Source organism: Zalophus californianus, chromosome 8, assembly GCF_009762305.2.
Source record: "Zalophus californianus isolate mZalCal1 chromosome 8, mZalCal1.pri.v2, whole genome shotgun sequence".
Classification (NCBI taxonomy): Eukaryota; Metazoa; Chordata; class Mammalia; order Carnivora; family Otariidae; genus Zalophus; species Zalophus californianus.
In genome coordinates, this window is record NC_045602.1 from 127,102,795 (window position 1) to 127,114,813 (window position 12,019).

The window sequence follows — 12,019 nt, forward strand, 5'->3', positions numbered from 1 at the left end:
TGATGGACCCCTTGAATTCTGTCTACTGCACGGTGACCAGAACGGCTAATATCAGACCATGGATGACACCATTGTTGTTGGGGATGTGGAGTAACAGGCCCTTGATACACCTGCCAGGGGACGTGCAGACTAGCCCATCTCCTGTGCGACCTTGACTGGCAGGCTCTGCTAACCTTGAACTCACTCATACCTTCTGACCCAGTGATTCAAATCCTGGGTATTGACTCGGCAGGAAGGCATTCATTCATTCCCCAAGTCATGTGCAGGACATGGCTCAGGGTAGCACTGTTCATGAGAGCCAAGAACTAGAAACAAGTCAGATGCCCATCAACAAAAGCATGGTTGAAGACATGGCTGGAGATCTGTATAGTGGAATGAATACCACTCCGGAACAAGACAGAACGAACCAGTGCCACATTCAGTAACAGATGCAGCTCAACCACCTAATCGCGTTAAGAGAGATAAACCAGAGATGAAAGAATGCTGTATGATCTCATTTATATGATGTTCAAAAAGAGGCAAAACAGATCTATGGTGTTGGAGAACAAAGCAGGGGTTCTCGCTGGGCATGGGGTGCGCTGCTTGGGGGATAGGCTCGTTCTATCTCCCGCTGGAACCCAGCAGCTTCCGTTGCTGAAACCCCACTGGGCTGGACGTTCAGGAGCCGTGCCCATCTCCACATTCGCCTTTCACACCAGCGACAGGGCTTATGTAAAGAAAGTCACCCGGATTCCTTGCAAAGGGGTTATACCCCTAAACTTTGTGCGGGTGAAGAGGTAACACGTAAGTTCTTTATCTTTATGGTACTCTCTTGTTCTTTTTTCTTCTCAACGAGCAAGTATGATTTTGAATAATTACAGCCTACAAAGCCATTTTGAAGAAATGGAAAAATCTGAGGGTTTTTCCAGAGACAGAGGCCCTGTGCCAGCTCTCCTTCAGATGAGGACACGGGGGCTCTGAGACACGCGGGAGCTGGTGCTGAGAGCTCGGAAATGGGAGAGTTCCAGATTGTTGAAGAGAGTGAAAGAGGTTTCACCAGCAGAGTGCTTAGCGCTGTGCCTGGCAAACTGGGAGTGTTCAGTGGGCGCCAGTTCAGAGCCCAAGATGAGAAGAGACAGACAGGGGAGGTGAACATCCGTAGAGGGAGGAATGCACTGCGGCTAGGTGCTGATGCCAGCGGAGAATGAGACGGGTCCTTCTACCTGGAACCTTTGAGAAAGCATGGAGAGCTGCCTTGGGCCTGCTGCTCCCAGGGAAGAGAGGCCTGGGCAGGGAGAGCGGGGATGGAGCTGGAGCCCTCCAGGGGCGTTTTCCTGGAGGCCTGGCAGGTGGCTGGCCCCGCCTGGGAGTGGGAAGCCCCTTTAGGCCCCAAGCAGCCATTCCCAAATGCCCATGGCACGTGCCTCCAATCCTCCGCTGGCATACAGGAAGTGGGAAGCTGAGGGAACACCTCCCGGAAGGATCTGGGCACTGGAGGAGGTGAAAAGAGGGAGGGAGGGTCCTGAGCAGCTTCGGGGTAAGGCCCAGGGTGGGGCCTCCCTTTGCACAGGAGGGCAAAGCCAAGCCGGAAAGAACCCTGGCATTCTGGGGGCGAGGGGCGGGGAAACTGGCCGCCCTGGCTCTGAGTCTCAGGGAATGTCAATATTTAGGTGGTGGGTGCCTGGCTGGGTGCCAGGGCGCAAGGACTGAGATGTGGGCCGGAGTAAGGCGCAGCGGTGCCCAGCATGGGGCCAGCGGAAGGCCCGATTCCCCTCTCTCGGGAACACGGCAGGTTCAAACACTGTGGCATCCGTCCCCTGAAAGCAGCGGGGCTCAACCAGGGGTGGTTTCGCCCCTCCGGGGACACTTGGTAATGTCTGCAGACATTTCTGGTTTTGTCACAGTTGGGGTGGGACATGCTGCCGGCATCCAGGGGGTGGGGGCCAGGGATGACGCTCAACATCCCACAGGGCTCAAGATGGCCCACAGCAGAGAATCATCATCCCGTGTAAAATGTCAATAGTCTGTAGGTGAGAAACCCTGCCACCCGCACGTCCCTCTCTTCTGCAAAAGAACCGTATAGGGAGGGCTGGAAAGGCCCCTAGAGATCAAGTCCAGTCCGGGAAATAAGATCTACTAAACCTCAATGACCTTATTCCTCACGTTTGATGTGTCTTTCTATGTGTAAGGAGCTCTACTCTGGTAACACTTCTGGCCTCCCTCCACTCTCTCCTGTTCTTCCTTCTTGGGGAAGGATGACAAACGGCAGGGGTCAGCAGACATTTCCTGTGAAGGCCCAGACAGGAAATATCATAGGCTTTGTGGGCCAGATGGTCTCTATTAAAACTATTCAATAGTTGTAGAAAACAGTCACAGACAATACATAAACAAGTGGGCGTAGCTCTGTTCCAATAAAACTTTATTTACAAAAAAAAAAAAAAGCAAACGTAGGGCCAGATGAGTAAAACAATTGGGGGGGAAATATTAAGGAAATGATAAATCAGTGTGCCCATCCATGGTAAAAATCAGGATGGCAGCGCAATGAATCTGCTCTGTTTGGGGTAACACTGCCTTGGGCACGTATGGGGATTCATATATCAACAACTATTTATTAAGCCCCGATGGTATGCCAGGAGCTGTCCCAGGCAATGGCAGCACAGCAGTGAATGAGGCCACCAGGGTCCCTGCCCTCATGGGGCGGATTTCTAGTGGGGGACTGTAACATTAGGGCTCTAAACAATTTTTTATTTTTTTATTTTTATTTTTTTTAAAGATTTTTTTATTTATTTTATTTGAGAGAGAGAGAATGAGAGAGAGAAAGAAAGCACATGAGATGGGGGAGGGTCAGAGGGAGAAGCAGACTCCCTGCCGGCCCGGGAGCCCGATGCGGGACTCGATCCAGGGACTCCAGGATCATGACCTGAGCCGAAGGCAGTCATTTAACCAACTGAGCCACCCAGGCGCCCTCTAAACAATTTTTTTAAAGATCTTACTTATTTATTTGTCAGAGACAGAGAGAGCACAAGCCGGGGGAATGGCAGGCAGAGGGAGAAGCAGACTCCCCGCTGAGCAGGGAGTCCCATGCGGGGTTCGATCCCAGGACCCTGGGACCATGACCTGAACTGAAGGCAGACGCTTAACCGACTGAGCCACCCAGGCGTCCTTGGGGGACTGTAACAAATAAGGGTGGTATTGTTGGTAAAACCAGTGATGAAGGAAATAAAGGATGGTGTTTCAACAAAGTGGCCAGAGTTGGACCCCTGGAGGCACCACTGGGTTGAGAGGTCAGGGAAGGCTGCTGAGGAGTGATGAGAATGAGTCAGGGAGAACAGGAGTACCAGGGAAAATGCTCCAGACAGAGGCAATAGCAAGTGCAAAGGTCCTGAGGCGGCAACAAGCTTGGGGGCATTTGAGGACCACAGGGAGGCCAATGAGGGAGGGAGAAGATGACCTTACAGGGTAGAGGGATGAGATCATGAGAAGAAGCAACAGGAGGCATGGCAGGGAAACTTAAAAGGGCCTGCACATCCCCTGAAATATTATGCATCAGATTTTGCATTTTCCTGGAATCGGGACACATTCTGAAAGGAACCCAAGACCACAAGTAATTTCAGAAGCACAGAACATCCCTCCATTTGCAGAAGGGTGAATGAATGAAAGCCCAGGGGAAAAGGCACTCTGAATTCCCTGCTAGGAAAACTGGGTTCTCTCCCAGGTCCCCCAAATCTGGCTTGTGAGCCTACGGTTTGTTCCTGAAGATCAGGACCAAGGTCTTCCTGATGAATGTGCAACTTGGAATGCTAAAGAGTTTCAGTCTTGGCACAACTGGTGGGATAACTCTTTCTTGGGGGTGAGAAGTGGGGCGCCTTGGGAAGCCCACCCCTGCCCATTACCACCCAATGCCACGGGTGTCAATGTGTCTGTAGAGATTTCCTCTGCTGGAATCCCTCCTTTGACATCTCTCTCCTCTCTCCAACCCCCAACCATTAAAAATTCCCAGAAGAGCTGATTATTCAGGCTCCCCAAGATCCCAGAAAACAGGGCTTCAGTCAAAGGCTTTTAGTGCCAAATTAGATTTTGCTCTCATTTGATTAGATTTCCCCAAGGCAGCTTTTAAAATGGTTATTTTGGCACCAGTTGAGGTGGGCGCTGCAAATTAGCATGGGCCCCGGGGCTCCAGGGCTGGGAGACACAGCCAGGAGAACGAGCTGGAAGTAAAATCAAGATTACAAATACAGCCGTGTCATGGCTACAGCCTGGAGTCACCGAGCTTTTGCGGCTAGGACACCACAAAAGCTAGAGCCGCAACCTGAGGGCTGGTGCAGAGGGGGGAACAACTTGGCAGGCAGGTTAGGAGGAATTAAATGCCAGGCCAGGAAAGGCCACTGACAACGCCCTGGCTGACGCTGCCCCTAGGGAGCAGGCTGGCATCAGTCGAAAGGATGGAGCTCTCACCGCCTCCCGTGTGCCAGGCATGGGGTGGAGACTTCCACCTGGCAGTGGAGCCTTGTGTTTAGCCCGCTTGGTTCTGCCTGTGGTCCTGTGGGTACCACCACTTCCTTCCTTAAGTACACATGGGCTGATCTTCCAACTCCAGAGCTGCAAGCATAATCTCAGCTCGACCAATCAGAGCACTGCTTTCCCCTGGCTACTGTCATTGGTTCAGGGATGAGCATGTGACCCAAGTTGGGCCAATGAGAGTGAGCCCTGGGATTTTTAGGGAGCTACTGGAAAAGGGAAGTTCTTCCAAGGGGCTCAAAGCTGATGGGATATAAACTGGAAGCTGCTGGCAGCCATCTTGTCACCAAGAGGGGAGAGTCTATTTGAACATGAAGTAGCATGGAGGAGAGCAGCGTGAAGGGGGTGGGGAGGGGAGGGAGGAAGGAGAGAGAGACAAGTAGAGAAGGAGAGACACTAGTTTGAGTCCCTGGGTCTACTCTTACCTGAAGCCAACTTTAATGCTTTTTAGCATTTTCAGTTGTATTAGTGGTTCCTAATCAGGGGACATTGGGCATTGGGGACTTTTTTTGTTGTTGTCACAGCTGAGTGGAGAGGTACTAGTGGCATCTAGTGGATAAAGGCCAGGGATGCTAGTAAACATGCTATAATGCACAGGACAGCCCCCCAGAACAAAGAATTATCCACCTCCAAATGTCAGTAGTGCCAAGGTTGAAAACATCAACAAATAAATCCAATCACTTTTGGTTGTTGTTATTTGCTTAATTCGGTTTGAGTTGAGCTCTTTCACTTGCAATTAAAAGACCCAAGGAGAAGAACATGAGATGCTTAGTAGAGAGTGGGGTTTGGCAAACCAAATTTGGGCTGCCACCTGTTTTTGTGAATACTTTCTTTGGAATGAAGCCACACCCATTTGTTTATACATCATTATGGCTGCACATACACTACAATGGCAGAGTTGAGAGGTTGCAACAGAGACCACATGGCTGTAAGTCCAAAATATTTACCATCTGGCCCCTTGCAGGAAGATTTTTCCAACCCTTGGCATTATGAGCAAAATTCCTTGTGTGGGGTTAGGGATCCCTCAGGGATTTGAAGCAGGGCTGGGTTTAACCTGGAGGAAGTGGGGCCAGTTGTGCAGAAGTGGACTCTGAAGTGGGTCACAGCAGCGAGGGGGTCCCACAGTGCAAAGGAATGACCCAATGCTGGCACAGCAATGACAAGAACAGAGCAGCCAATCACAGGCCAGCTTTGCTTTGCATGGTCCTGATGTGCACCTGTCAGTTTCCACAGTTGAGTTGAATGGTTCCAGTTTAGCTCGCATGGTACATGAAGTGTAATTTTGCACTAAGTACAAACTGTGCTACTGGCTCTCCAGTCCACCAATCGCCCTGTAAATAACAGATGCACATCAGGATCAGTGGCCCAGCATGTCGCTGCTTGCACAGCCTGCTGGTGACCGGTTCCCGTGCATCTGTGACTCAGTTCAGGCACAGACAACAAGGCATGTGGTTAGGGAGCCTCCTTGTCTCCTGATGATAAGTCTACAAGACATGTTACAAAAGCGGACTGTGGAAGGGGAGAACTGGCCAACAGAAATGAAAGTGCGACCAAGAAAGGAAAAGCTAGCTGGCGTGGAAAGGCAAGGGGCAGGTAGAAGGAGCTGGAGAAGATAACGCATAGTGCGGAAAGCTCTCGATTCACAGCCCGACAGCGTAGTTGCGGGTATAAAGGAGGAAACGTGATCGTGACAGAAAGGATGAAGACGTCCCAGAGGAGGTGACTGGCAAAAACACTCCACATTAAAGGGGCTCTCGGAGATGGGTTGCCACACTGAACACTGTGTGTCCTTGGGCAACTAGTTTAATCTCCCGATGCCTCGGTTTCTCTGCTTACAACACGGGGATGGTGACAGTGTCTACCTCGTGCGCTGCTGTGAGAACGAATACACACACATGGGCACACCCAGTCTTATTGCCCTTTGGCTTTCCTGAGCTTCACAGACACGGCATGGTTTACGAACTGAAGGTTTGTGGAACCCGGTGTCCAGCAAGCCTACCAGTGCTCTTTTTCCCACAGCATTTTGCTCCCTTTGTGTCTCTGTGTCATGGTTTGGTGATTCTTGCCATATTTCAAACTTTTTCATTATTACTATATTTATTACGGTGATCTGTGATCGGTGATTATGACGCGCTGGAGGCTCAGATGATGGTTAGCTTTTTTAGCAATAAACTATTTTAAATTAAGGTATGTGCATTGCTTTTTAAAGACATAATGCTACTGCACACTTAATGGACCACAGTATTATGTAAACATAACTTTTATATGCACTGGGAATAAAAAAAAATTCATTTGACTCGCTTTATTGTGGTATTTGCTTTGTGGCGGCAGTCTGGAACCGAACCCGCGATATCTGTGGGCTATGCCTGTTCTTAGACCCGACACATGACATATGCCTGCTAAGTGTTGGTTCTTTATGGCTAGCGGGTCTCCCTTCCTAGCCACTGCTTGTTCTACTGATACCTTATTTAATAGAGTCCCCACCGAGATGGATGCCACCCTCCACACCACCAACTTTGAGGGGATTGTTAACCCCCAAGTCCTTTTGAAACCCTCCCTTCTGGTCCCGCGGGCTCGTGCAGGCAGCTAGCTCTGTGGTAGAAAGTTCCATGCGCCTGTGCCCCGTCTAGCTGCTTTCTCCATTTGTCTGAGTTAAGTGCTGCTGGGGAGCCATTCTGAGTCTGATGGGAGAACCAGGCCCTTCTGCTATCTCTCCCAGCCCTGAATCTAACTGAAATTGCCTCATACTAATCACATTTGCGGTCTGTAAAGGCTGGGTCTTGCAGTGGCTGGATGAACCCGGCAGAGGAGGGCAGACCGAGGCAGCATCTTGGGTCTGGGGGAGTTGAAGGGTTTCCGCAACCGGAAACTAACGGGAATCCTGGGGTCATGTCTCCGTGCTGGAGAGCGGGTCCGGCAGGGATGGGGGACCATGTTGTCCTGAACATCAGGGCAGCCATGAGTTACTTCTCTGGGTAACACAGGAGGTGATACGGGAGAACAGTCAAGAGTGCGTCTCTGCAGCTAGACTCTCCTGGTCTGTCACCTCCTGATTGCAGAACAGCAAGTGACTTCACCCCTCTGTGCCTTCGTGGGCAGACAGTGGCCTACTCTCATATGGAGGGAAAGAACCGACAGGGGTAAGGAACCTGTGGCTGGGACCTGGCATGTTCTAAGGGACTAGCAAGTGGCAACGAGTGGGGCTCACAGCACCCAGTGCCAGCGGGCAGCTTTCTCCCTCTCATCATGGGCCATCTGGATGGAACTATCAGCAGGGCTGCTTTAAGGACGTCTCTCAACACACAACACACAATTATCTCCACCCACATCTTACATTAGCGATAATGGATAAACAACTCAGAGTCGACACATCCCAGAGTTGACTGGTTGAATCATGCTACACTTCAGTAATTACATTCAAATAGAAATAGTTCACTAAATATTTATTCATTTTGATTTGGCAGTTTCCTCCATATTTTGGAACCAATACATCCGTGCATGAACACACACACGCACGCACGCACACACACACACACACACACACTTTCTTTCAGGTAACCCCTGGGAAGCCACAGCCACTGCACCCCTGGTTCCTCCCAAATACAAAGGTCCCAACTGTCCATCAAGGTGCCCTTTCCCACCTACGGGGTGGGTGTACGGCTGAGTTTACCCTGGGACTTTGAATCTTGAGCTAGGAGACTCAAAGGCAGAAAAAGGGCTGGAGTTTTGTAAGACCCCCTGAGGAGACAGGTGCTCAAAAGCTGCAACCTGGGGGCACCTCGGTGGTTCAGTCAGTCAAGTGTCCCCAACTCTTGGTTTTGGCTTAGGTCATGATCTCGTGGGTCATGAGGTCGATCCTGCGTCAGGCTCTGCGCTCAAAGGGAGTCCGCTCGAAGAGTCTCTCCCTCTGCCCCTCCCCTCACTTGCGCTCATTCTCAACCTCTCTCAAATAAATCTTTAAAAAAATTGTAAAAAAAAAAAAAAAATCCTGCATCCTGAATCCGCAGATCCAGTGTTTGGGAATCCGAATAAAAGAGGCAAGACCATCAGGGTGATGAAGTCTCAAAAGTGATAGAAATGTGTCTTGCTTCTTCATCCTCGTTTCCTTGCTCACAGTGGAAATGGCCCCCCTCTGATCTTGCTGACTCCCCTCAAGGCTTCCCAGAACCCAGGCACCCCCAGATGGCCAGGAGGACCCTTCTGAATCCAAGACCATCCTTGCCACCCCCCTTCAGTGACCTGTCCACCTGTCTTGCTACCTCCGCCCCCGTCTCCCAGTCCTCGCCCCTCTGCTCACTCTCTTCTAGCCACTCCAGGCCTCTTCTTCCTTAAAACACACCAAACTCACGGCCACCTCAGGGCATATTGCATCTGCTCTTCCCTCTGCCTCACACGTGCGCCTTCTCCCTGCTCACGCGGACTGGCTCTTTCTCACTGTGATGTCTCAGATCAGATGGCACCTCCTCAGAGGAGTTGCCCTATTTCAAGGCCCCGGTCCCTCTGTACCAGTCTGTCTATCTTCTCTGTGGCCCTCAGCACCCACAGAAATCACCTGCGGATGTGTTTGCTCTCTTGTTTGTCATCATTTCCCCACAAAGGGGCCTTTCCTGGGCGCCATGGTGCCTGCCCAGGACCTGGCCAATGGCGGGCACACAGTCATAGCTCTGACAGGGTGACCGGGTCGACGGTTTTGGGTGAGACACACAGGCCGCATGGTGCAAAGCTGCCCCTCGCCAGTGTTTTAAGCTCTCCCCGCCCCTGGGAGGGTAGGAGAACTGGAGATGCCCCAACTAAATGTTTTATCAAAAGGGATTCCTGTTGCAGTGTCTGCAGACGAGAATGCTGGGTGTCAGTGGAGGTGGCCGAGAGGTCACCCCAGAGCCTGTGCGCAGAGCACATCCAACATGCGTCAGGCCAAGGGGGGGGGGCGAGTGCTCCCCAGGGGACACTGGGGGTCATGTCTGGAGGCATTTCTGGTTGTCCCAACTAGCGGAGAGGGTGCTGGGGCCTCTAGTGGGTGGAGGCCAGGGATGTGCTGATCACCCTCCAGGGCACAGGGCGGCCCCCACCACAGAGGACCTGACTCCACAGTGGCAGCAGTGCCCGGGCTGAGAACCCCAGTGACGCCGAGAGGGTGCGGTGTGGCTCCGAAGGCTTGGTGTCTGGACTCAGAGGGCCAGGTTTGAGCCCTATCTCCTCGGGTAAGTGAGCACCCCTCCCCAAGCCTCGGTGACTTCATCTATAAAATGGGAACAGCAACAAATGAGATCATGTCTGGCCCAGAGTAAGCACTCCAAAAAAAGGAGCTGTGAGGGTTCTCAAAATATAACCTGCTTCCTTTTTGGGGGCGGGGTGGGGGTGGGGGATGAAAATGCAGTTCTCCGGGGAAGGGAAAATGGGCGCTAGAAACCAGCTGTGACACCGTCTTGGCAAATCACAAGGCCCCTCCGAGACTCTGGTGATGAGCCCGAGGAAGAATGCTGATACGGCACAGAGGGACCAGCTGGGCACGACACACATCTGTGAGCAGTGACAGCCTGGGCGCCGAGCTGAGCCAGTGACAACAAACGACGCTTCCCAGGGCGGTTTGGAAAGGTCGGTGAAAAATGAAGTAGAACCTTCTGGAAAGTCCATCTTTCTTGGAAGAAACCACTCCATTTCACATGCCAGGAGTCTGGGAAAACAAAAAGGGGTCTTTGCTCTTCGTGACATCTCCTAAATTCCAGTTGTCTGTGGGCCTCTTTCCCACGTTTTGTCATCTTTAGGTATTGTTTGCACGGTCACAAACTTCCTCTTTTCCCTCGGGTCAATTCGTTTGGTGCCAAGCAGGCGTTTCGAACTGGACCCTTGCTCGGTCCCCTCAACCTGCTTCTCTCCCAACATTCCGGTCAATGCCAGTTGCTCAGGCCACACACCCGGGAGGGTCTTCAGCTCCTCTGTCCCCACTCACACCCACTGACCGTCTGTCATGGTGGCTCTACCTTCAGAAGGGACTCAGGACTGAGTGCTTCCCACATGTCCCTGTGACTGGCTGGGTCCCAGCCACCACCACCTTTCACGGGGGCCTTGCTGGAACCTCCTCCCCGGTCTTGCGCTACAGAAGCCAGAACCAATCTGCTAAATCACAGATGTGATAACACCACAGTTCTGCTCAAAACCCTGTGATGGTTCTACATCACATTCTAAGTAAAATCCAGAGTCTTTGGCGTGGCCTGCCCCCTCCTTGACCTTGTCTCCCTCACTTTGCCTCAGTCCGTTCTGCTCCAGCCCCAGTGGCCTCTTCCCGTCTTCCCAAGGCCTGAAGCTCATTTCTGCCTCAGGGCCTTTGCTCTTGCTGTTCCCTCTGCAGGACCGTCTTCCTCAGACCCCTGCCCCTGCATGGATCGCTTCCTCACCTTTTCCAGGCATTTGCTCGAATACTACCTTACTGGGTTACATTCCTAACCATCCTGTTCAAATGAACTCTCCCTACCCTGGTGCTCCCTCTTCTCCTCCCTGTTTCTGCACAGTATGTCTCACCATCTGACTAATTTATTTGTCTTTTGGGTTTTATCACCTGCCTGCCCCACGAGAACATCAGCTCCTCGAGGTCAGAGCTTTCTGCACTCCTTGTTCCCGCCTATGTCCCTGTATCTAGAACAGAACTTGGGAAGCAGGAAGGCCTCCACAGACATTTGTGGTGTGAATGAAGGAATGACTGAACCACCGAATACCCAGGTTCTGGGGGGGCCTGTGGGGATCAGGTCCCACTGAGGGACGAGCATTCACGTTGCCCATCACATGGGGTACATCATCTTTGAGTGGAGAAGCAGGGAGAATTGTTACATTATTGTCTTTCTATTTGATTTCGTGGCATCTGTTTGAATCTGGATCTACTTAATCCACACGGGGCATGACTTCACCGCGGGGTGCTCTGCAAAGCTGAAGGGCCCAAGGCCAGTGTCACTTAACAACGTTCTGGTACCTAAGTCCCTTTAGATTCTTAACGATTCCTAAGGACCCCAAATAGATTCATTTATGTTGGTTTTATCTAGCGATAGCTACCATGTCAGAAAAGAAAACAGAGAAATTTAAAACACATTAATTCATTTAAAAAGAATAACAATAGACCTCCTTGTCAGTGTGTATTTCTAAAAATGCTAAATAGATTTTCCCCAAACAAAATAAAATCAGTGAGAAGAGGTGTACTGTTTTCCATGTTTGTCAATCTCTCTAATGTCCAGTTTAAGAGAAGGCAGCCGGATTCATGGATCTACTCCTGCGTTCAGCCTGGTGAGATATGTTGTTTTGGTCATGTTTCAAGAAAAATGGCCTTTTGAAATAACTGTGGGTGCATTACACAGCCTCAGAAAACACTATACCCTTGAAGCAAATAAGGGTGAAGGGCAAATCCTGTCTCAGTATTATCATGAAAAGAGTTCTGGGTCCAAGGCTCCTGGGGCCCACTTTGAGACCCGCTAGTTTGAAGGGTAATGATGTTCCCCAACAACCCAGTAAGACAGACACACTTTTTGTCTCCATT

At 51.1% G+C, this 12,019-nt stretch overlaps 1 protein-coding gene across 1 annotated transcript in view; it reads right to left on the bottom strand.

The window, feature by feature from the left end:
- The window catches only part of SULF2 (sulfatase 2), an 84,449-nt gene that overhangs the window by 34,974 nt on the left and 37,456 nt on the right, over positions 1-12,019 (bottom strand). The gene's annotated exons all lie outside the window — the stretch shown is intronic.